This window comes from Portunus trituberculatus, chromosome 31, assembly GCF_017591435.1.
Source record: "Portunus trituberculatus isolate SZX2019 chromosome 31, ASM1759143v1, whole genome shotgun sequence".
NCBI lineage: Eukaryota > Metazoa > Arthropoda > Malacostraca > Decapoda > Portunidae > Portunus > Portunus trituberculatus.
In genome coordinates, this window is record NC_059285.1 from 12,336,278 (window position 1) to 12,346,277 (window position 10,000).

The window sequence follows — 10,000 nt, forward strand, 5'->3', positions numbered from 1 at the left end:
TGAAGCAACACTGGACATGGCTCGCAGTTAGTAAACAGTCCTCCCACCCCAGCCGACCTTCCCCCTCCCCTCTCCCTTCCCTCCTTTACTCTTACCTTCCTAACACCCCCCCCCTGTGATGTTACCAACTTGCCAACTAATGATGTTTGTACAATTATTATTACATTATCTTCATTATGATTTTTTTTACTCCTTCATGTTGCCTTTCTGTTTGACTGTGCACTGCCACACTGTAAGCTGGGCAAAGATATTACGAAGAAAAAACAAACTGATATGTAAACCTGATAACACACACACACACACACACACACACACACACACACACACACACACACACACACACACACGCCCGGTAGCTCAGTGGTTAGAGCGCTGGTTTCACAAGCCAGAGGACCGGGGTTCAATTCCCCGGCCTGGTGGAGATATTTGGGTGTGTCTCCTTTCACGTGTAGCCCCTGTTCACCTAGCAGTGAGTAGGTACGGGATGTAAATCGAGGAGTTGTGACCTTGTTGTCCCGGTGTGTGGTGTGTGCCTGGTCTCAGGCCTATCCGAAGATCGGAAATAATGAGCTCTGAGCTCGTTCCGTAGGGTAACGTCTGGCTGTCTCGTCAGAGACTGCAGCAGATCAATCAAACAGTGAAACACACACACACACTTTATTATGCCTTAGTATTTATACATATGATGTTCAATATTTATTATATAGCCAATTTTAAGCTATAAAAACAGCTTATAAGCAGAGAGAGAGAGAGAGAGAGAGAGAGAGAGAGCATGGGGATTGGGAAGAGACGGGAAGTGGGGTGTGGAGTGGAGAGATGAAGAAGGCTATCTAAGGTACACGTGAGAGGCAGTTCTAACCAATGACAGCTGCCATGAAAAAGAATAATAGGTGTCACTTATTTATTTTTTATGGAATAGTGGAAGCTGGCCAAGGGCAACAAAAAATGAAAAGAAAAGACCCACTTGCTTGCCAGTTCCCTAAAAGATGAAAAGAGTTAGCAAAAATCTGAGACAAATGTCTTGAAATGGATGTATAAGTAGGAAAATTGCCTCGTCAAGTAGGGAGCTGAGTGTATATAGCACGTCACATAATGGTCTTGTGGCAGACTTTTTTTTATGTTACGGCCTATAGCGCCTGTAGGCATACTTGAAGAGTGTATGTGGGAAGCGTTGTTCACCTTCCGCCTATTAGTGGCGCAGGCAATTTTCTTTTTAATGGTAGCCATATTAGGGCCCATATCACCACCTAAGTGCATCTTTGGTGTAACCACCTAGAACCTGTGTATCATGGTGACATGTAGGTAACATCAAACCACTCGATAAATGGCATAGCTTCAAAGCGGTATGTGGTGGGATTCGAACCTACAAGTGGAGGTCTGCTCGATCCCACGCTCACCACCTTATCCACTACGCCACCGCCTGAAGGCTATAGGTTAATTGCTGGCCATGGCACCACGGCACCACGGCACCATGGCACCACGGCGGCTCGTCGGTGTCAGTGCGGGGGGAATTGTGGTGTGCCAGCGGTGGCGACAGTAACCTGAGCGTGGCTCCATGGCTGCTTTAAGTGTCTCGAGCGCGGCGCCAGAGGCAAAGGCAATATTATGGTGACGGTGCCTGGCGCCTTGTCACTACTGAATGCGATCACAGCTCCTCACTGACAGGTCATCAGCAGGGCTGTGGTGGACGCCTGGCCCAGTGAGGGATTGTGCACTGTGCAGGTGCTGAGTCAAGGACGATACTCAAAACCAACACCTGGACCGATTTGGTTTGTATACAGAACCGTCTCGGCGTCTTGGCGTTCAGCGGAGCAAGCTTTATCCAAAATTCTCTCTTTTTTTCAAGGATTTTCTATGACTGCAGTAATATTTTAGCATGGGCTTCACACCACTTAGGAAAATACAAATGGCCACCAAACAATCATCGGTGACATTTAAAAACAGTCTTGGTGAGAGAACACCGCGTTTGTGAACACGAGCCCTGGTCTGCTACTACACCACTGTCAACTGCCTCGTATGACAAGGACTGTCAACAGACCAACGAACAACGAACATTGGAGATAGGGGTGACAAGGTGACATGAAAGTACAAGGAAAGAAAGGAGAGGAAAGGAAAAGACAGAATAAGATGGATAGATTGTGTAGAAGGGAACATGAGAGAGAAGCTAGGAACAAGTGAAGGTCATTCGGCAGAAGCAAACAGCGACTCAGTATGAAGACGAGGTCAATAACGCATGTTCAGTACGTTTGATTTATTATCGCAAGTGTTTTTCGTACTTTTTACACTGCAATCAATTTACTCCCCCGGAACCGTGAATAATGTTGCTGGAAGGATTAAAAGCAAAAATGTTGATATTCATACTCGTATTTTACAGTCCACAGCTGATCTCACAAACATATACTTAAATGAATGTGCGTACGTACAGTACATAGAGTAAACATGTAGGATAAAACTCCTTAATGAACTTATTAATGAAAAAAAAAAAAATGTTATGGAGATTATCGAGAGATGAAGAGGGGAAGGTTGCAGAGAGGTGGTGATAATGAAGGTGGTGGCAGTAGTGGTGATGGTGGTGGTGGTAGTGATGGTGATGGTGGTGATGATGATGATGGTGGTGGTGAAAGCTTCTCATGTGGAGGTGAGGTTGCTGATAGTGATGGTGATGATGACTCTCTCTCTCTCTCTCTCTCTCTCTCTCTCTCTCTCTCTCTCTCTCTCTCTCTCTCTCTCTCTCTCTCTCTCTCTCTCTCTCTCTCTCTCTCTCTCTCTCTCTCTCTCTCTCTCTCTCTCTCTGGCTCAGGTGTTTGGCTTACTAGTCCCAAGGGGCGTGAGTATAGCCAAGGGTGAGAGAGAGAGAGAGAGAGAGAGAGAGAGAGAGAGAGAGAGAGAGAGAGAGAGAGAGAGAGAGAGAGAGAGAGAGAGAGAGAGAGAGAGAGAGAGAGAGAGAGAGAGAGAGAGAGAGAGAGAGAGAGAGAGAGAGGAATGGGGAGGAGGGAGAGGGAGAGAATGAGAGGAGGGAGAGCAACGAAGGGTGATAAATGGTGGAGCAAGCCATGACAGGAGAGAGGGAATGGAGAGGAGAGAGAGAGAGAGAGAGAGAGAGAGAGAGAGAGAGAGAGAGAGAGAGAGAGAGAGAGAGAGAGAGAGAGAGAGAGAGAGAGAGAGAGAGAGAGAGAGAGAGAGAGAGAGAGAGAGAGAGAGAGAGAGAGAGAGAGAGTGTAATTCACTGTTTGATCTGCTGCAGTCTCTGACGAGACAGCCAGACGTTACCCTACGGAACGAGCTCAGAGCTCATTATTTCCGATCTTCGGATAGGCCTGAGACCAGGCACACACCACACACCGGGACAACAAGGTCACAACTCCTCGATTTACATCCTGTACCTACTCACTGCTAGGTGAACAGGGGCTACACGTGAAAGGAGACACACCCAAATATCTCCACCCGGCCGGTGTGCGTGTGTGTGTGACCAGCAAGTAAAGGTGACAGGCTGATAGAGTGAAAGGGTGAGGTGGAAAGGGTGACAGGGTGAGAAATATAGCACTGACACCCTATATACGTACATTCCACTTGGCACTTTACAGGGAAGCACTTATAGCTTGGCAGGGTCCGCGGTGACAGGAGAGAGGGGGAAGAAGAGAGAGGGGGAGAGGAGGAGAGGGGGAGAGGTGAGAGGGACAAAATAAGGGGTGAGAGGGAGAGGGGAGATGTCTGGAAGTGTTGAGTGATGTATATTGTGGGTGTACTGAAATGTGAGGGCAGGGGTGGTGTACGTGTGTGTGTGTGTGTGTGTGTGTGTGTGTGTGTGTGTGTGTAGTATAGGGAGCTTGTGGTGGCGTAAACTGTAGAGAGGGAGTATGTATTGATTGGGGGGGCGGAGAGGACAGGACCCACATAGCAGCCTGCAAATGTCCTGCAACGCTGAACTGACTACACCACCACCACCACCACCACCACCACCACCATCACCACCACCACTACTACCACCACCACCACTACGAAACAACGGCGTGTTACAACAGATAGGCGTGTTATTGCATAGAGAAGACAGACAGACACACACACAGGCAGAGAGACAGACGGATGGACGGACAGACAGATAAAAAGACAGACAGACAGACAGACAGACAGACAGACAGATAGATAGATTGACAAATAGACAATAAAGACCACCAAAACAGAAGATAGAAAGCAAGAGAGAGAGAGAGAGAGAGAGAGAGAGAGAGAGAGAGAGGGGAAAGGGGGGGATGGATTAAGGACAAAGAGAAAGATGAGATGATGGGATGAAACAAAGGAGAAAAATGAGCAACAGAGGAGTTGAATTGCTTCTTCCCGAGACGGACAGATAGATAGACTGATAGATAGACTGATAGACAGACAGATAGAGACAGACAGATATAGACAGACTGATACACAGGCAGATAGACAGACAGATAGATAGACTGATACACAGACAGATAGAGACAGACAAATAGACACTCTGCTATACAGATAGACAGAGACAGACAGTGCGGCAGGGTGGTGTGAAAGGTGCCAGAATGTGATATCGACTTGCATGTATGACTGAGAGTTGTGGGGGCGTGGTGGAGAGTGCCAGGTTATGCCAAAGTGCCAGGTCATGTTGGAGAGTGCCAGGTTGTGACTAAGAGTGCCAGATAGTTACCAAAAGTGCTGCAATTTTACTTTTAATAGACTTCCACAGTTTGTCATAGAGTGCCAGGTTGTGACGGAGAGTGTCAGAAATTACAACAGATACTGGAGAGTCATGCAAGTTTGATAGAATCCCGCGGTGTGACAGACAGTGCCATCGTGTGGCAGCAATAGCCAGTGCACAGTAACCCAAGGTGAGCAGTGCCATGGGTGTGGCGTGCATGGCGAAGGCACTCCATCCATCGCCTTGACGCTCCATGAGGGCAAGGTGTGCCTGCCCCTCCGCGAGGCCCGGGCTGAGTGGGCAGTGGCGGGGGCCAGTGCCAGGGCCAGTGGTGTCCTTCCCTGCGGTGCTGGTGTTGTGTGTCAGGACAGTGAAGGGGACGTGGCGGGAACAAGCGCGTGTTTCCCTGCTAGCACGATGCCTGGGCAGTGATGGCGGGCAGCGCGCGCCCTGCCAGAGACGAAGAGAGAGGCTCAGCAGCAGCAGCAGCAGCAGCAGCAGCAGCAGCCGGTGGTCGGACCGGCATGGAGGCTGATCGATAACGTGGGTAAGAGAGGGAGGCTGGTCAAGGTGACCTTTAGCGCCTCTGGTGTCACCGTGACCTTGTGTTCCAGGGTGAGGGTTCGTGATCCCGTGGTCCTCACAGGGGCTCCACACACCAGGTGGTGGCCCAGTGCTCTACACCGGGACTACCGCACACCTGGTGTGCGAGTGGCCCTCAGTGGTGGAGAGGTAGCCTTTGTGTACCATTGTTTGGCTGGCCACCGCCGCGGCAGTCGGTGGGCCATGGGCAGTGGGCGGCGGGGCCTGTCGTTATTAAGCCATTACTCCACTTGCTTATAGAATGATGAGAGAGAAGTGAGTGTCACCGCCATGCCATGGTGTTGATAGAATGGGTAGCGCCGCCCTCTGGTGGTGGCTGCTGCATGCGCGGGACGAGACCTGAGGATTCCCATACCGTTACGAGGGATGCTGACGAGGCGACGCCAGCATATCCCTGAGCCAGTGGCGATGCTTGGGAAGGATTAGCCAAACGCCTCGTGTATGTTTCTGCGGCGTGACGAAACACAATAGTCACACTTCAATGATTAGACACCGGAGATAAGGAAGAGAGCGTCCGCTGTGGGAGTGTCGGGACGAGGCAGGGGTCAGCGAGGCGATGCGGTGACTGGAGCACGGCATGATGTGGCATCAACCAGTGCCCATGGCTGTGGCCAGACAGAGATAATGGTGGAGGTGCCAGTGGGCCAACACTACACACCGCCTGCCCTACACTACACACAGCCTGCCCTACACCACACGCCACACACCGCCTGCCCTACACCATACACAGCCTGCCCTACACCACACACCACACACCACCTGTCCTACACCACACACAGCCTGCCCTAAACCACACACCACACACAGCCTGCCCTACACCACACACCACACACCGCCTGCCCTACACCTCACACCGCCTGTCCTACACACAACGCCTGCCCTACACCACACACCACACACCGCCTGCCCTACACCACACACTACACACCGCCTGCCCTACACCCCACACCACACACAGCCTGCCCAACACCACACACCACACACCACCTGTCTTACACCACACACCGCCTTCCCTACACCACACCACACACCGCCTGCCTTACACCACACACCACACACCGCCTGTACTACACCACACCGCCTGCGCTACACCACACACCACACACTGCCTGCCCTACACCACACACCACACACATCGCCTACCCTACAACACACACCACACACCGCCTGCCCTACACCACACATTACACACCGCCTGACCTACACCACGCACCACACACCGCCTGCCCTACACCACATACCGCCTGCCCTACACCACACACCACACACATCGCCTACCCTGCACCACACACCACACATCGCCTGCCCTACACCACAAACCACACACCGCCTGCCTATACACCACACACCACACACCGCCTGCCCTACAGCACACACCACACACCGCCTGCCCTACACCACACACCACACACAGCCTGCCCTTTACCACACACCACCTGTCCTACACACACCGCCTGTTCTATACCACACACCGCCTGTCCTACACACACCACCGCCAATGACACCAGCATCTCTGTAACTCCATCTACACCCGATAGCAATCCTGACACAGACTCTCGCGCCCTGCAGCACAACCCTGCCCGTGGCCTCCGGGTCAAAGCAGTACGCCCTGCAACACGTACAGTCAGGTGAACACGCGTAGGAAAGGAAAGGAGAGGTACAATGGAAGGTCAGGCAGCAGCAGCAGACCTATTGTCCCTTACGAGGTTGTCTGTAGTGAAGTTACAGTACGTGATCTCAGTAAGTCAGAGATGCAAGGTTGTCTATAGTAAAGGAGGGATTCCCGCTGCGCCGCCGCCCGTGCCATCGCCACTGCGCAGCCTGACGAGGCTGGCAATGGAATGGCGGGGCTGACGATGTAATGTTGGGGCTGACGAGACAGAGGAGGGCTGACAAGAGAATGGCGGGGCTGACAGTGGAATGGCGAGACTGACGAGAGAATTGCAGGTCTGACAAGAGAATGGCTGGGCTGACAAGAGAATGGCAGGGCTGACAATGGAATGGCGGGGCTGACAAGAGAATGGCGGGGCTGACAAGAGAATGGCTGGGCTGACAAGAGAAATGCAGGTCTGACAAAGAGAATGGCGGGGCTGACAATGGAATGGCGGGGCTGACAAGAGAATGGCGGGGCTGACGAGAGAATACTTCGCTCAAACGTTTTATTTTCCACTGACTTTGCATGAGGTTAATTTTCTAAGTAACTTCTGTGACATATACCATCATCTGACGAGGCACACGGAGGTAGAATTTTGATACGAGATGTGGCCGTCTCCTGCCTGGCTGGCGTACACGTGTCCTCAGCAGTGTGCCGCAATACACGCCTTGTCAGCTGCCTGGTAATTCCGATCTCCTTGGACCGCATTGGGAAACACTTGCGCCGCTCCTATATTCAAAGCACTGCGTTCAAAAGACTCTACTTGAAATTACACGGTTTGTTATAAGGATGCTTTTATGTTTTTAGTGGCAGATTAACAGAGTTTGTACATTATTAGCAGGGGAAACAATCTTCAGAACCCTGTTAGTCATTGTTGTCGTCTGTGCAAATAGTCGTAGTGAGAGAGTCGAGCGTTTCAGAACACCGGCCTTTATCTATAAGTGTTGTGATAACCGCCTTCTTGTTACCTGCTTTTATAATCGCTTCTTGAAATGTGTAATGGTCCGAGTGTCAGTATTCCTCTCGGCGGTCCCGCCTTATCAGGGCAGTGATAGCTTACTGGTAATGCTGCTACTGTTTGTGTCCTTCTCTTGTTTAGTCTTTCTATTTTGTTATTCCCTTCTTCATTTCTTTCTTCTTCATTCTTGTCTCATAGTCTTCTTTCTTCCGTGTTTCCTCTCTTCCTTCTTTTACTTTAGTCATGTCAAAGGGCCACAGTGAAGTAGTGCCGCGCGGTGAAGGCCAGTAGCACAGTGAAATACAGTGCCATAGTGAAGTAGTGCCGCTGTGAAGGCCAGTAGCACAGTGAAATACAGTGCCATAGTGAAGTAGTGCCGCTGTGAAGGCCAGTAGCACAGTGAAATACAGTGCCACAGTTAATTACAGTTACTATGAAATGCAGTAGCAGAATTAAGGTGCCATGGTGAGACAGTGCCAAGGTAGAATTCAGTATAGCACAACTCAGTCCAACGCTATGGTGAAACAGTGCCTGGGAGGAACACAGTGGCACAATGACATACAGTACCATGGTGAACGCTTAGATGCAGTGCCACAGTGGAATATAGTGTCACATTGAAATAGTGCCGTGTTGGGACACAATAGTTCAATCAAATGCAGTGCCCAGGTGTAGTTGTGCCTCGTTAGAATAGTGTCATGGTGGAATACAATACCACAATGAAACGGTGCCACAGTGAAATAGTGCCACGGCGCAATAGTCTAATGCAGTTGAATACTGTGCCAAAATGGAGTAGTGCCACGGTGATCATAGTAGTATAGTAACAAGGAATACTGATATCATCTTGTGCCAGAGAGTGCCAGGCTGACCTGTTGTAGATTGGTGCCTACTTGGAGGGGAATAAGCTTACAACATAAGGCCTAAACTGTCTTCACTGTAGTCTGCTGGGCCGAGTGAACAACTGAAGGTCAAATATAGTGTCTGTGGATGCCCTGCAGTGCCATTCATTACAGTACATTATAGTGACGGTAGTGCCTAGTAGAGTAGTGCCAGCTTGGTCTACAGTGCCAACGCAGATAGATATGTAGAGTCGAATGAAAAAAACTATATACAATACAAAATATATTCATGGTGCTAATGAGTTGCAGTACCATGGTATTGAGTGCCAGTGACAGTGACGCAGCGGCAATGGCAGTGAGCATCAGTGACATTAGCAGTGTGGAGCGAGTTACAGTAGAGAATTACAGCTAGTACAGTTACAGTATCAGTGAGTTACTGTAAGAACTGCAGTGCAAGAATTAAGATGATTTCAAAAAGAGCACTGCCAGAGTTACAGTTCGGAAGAGTTACTGTATTAGTGAGAATTACAGTGACAAAGGTAGTTACAAAGCCAAGGAATTAGAGTCACTGCAAAAAGCTCATTGCCACAGTTAGTGTCACTGTAACAAGCACAGTGCCACAGTTAGTGTCACTGTAACAAGCACAGTGCCACAGTTAGTGTGACTGTAATAAGCACAGTGCCACAGTTAAGGTCACTGTAACAAGCACTGTGCCACAATTAGTGTCACTGCAACAAGCACAGTGCCACATTTAAGGTCACTGTAACAAGCGCAGTACCAGAATTAAGGTCATGACACAGTGGCGGGGACATACAACACAATGAAGGTTGCAGCGTTACAGTGAGCGGTACAGGAAGCTACAGTACTTGTTAAGCCACAGAGGGAGTTGAAGTGCCAAAAAATAGTTACAGTGCCATAGTGTTAAGAAATTAACTGTAGTACAGCTGGGCAAGAGAGAGAGAGAGAGAGAGAGAGAGAGAGAGAGAGAGAGAGAGAGAGAGAGAGAGAGAGAGAGAGAGAGAGAGAGAGAGAGAGAGAGAGAGAGAGAGAGAGAGAGAGAGAGAGAGAGAGAGAGAGAGAGAGAGAGAGAGAGAGAGAGAGAGAGAGAGAGAGAGAGAGAGAGAGAGAGAGAGAGAGAGAGAGAGAGAGAGAGAGAGAGAGAGAGAGAGAGATTACGGTGCTCAAGAAATATAGTGGGGAAAAGAGAGATGTGATGGAATAAGGATTCCAAAGATAAGTAGTATCAGGAAAGCTAGAGAGTGAAAACAAGGTATACAATGTACAGAGGAAACAGC

The 10,000-nt window shown here is 49.8% G+C and overlaps 1 protein-coding gene across 1 annotated transcript in view; it reads right to left on the bottom strand.

Annotated features, from left to right (window-relative positions):
* The window catches only part of LOC123511387 (glutamate decarboxylase-like), a 68,657-nt gene that overhangs the window by 57,635 nt on the left and 1,022 nt on the right, over positions 1–10,000 (bottom strand). The window lies entirely within an intron of this gene.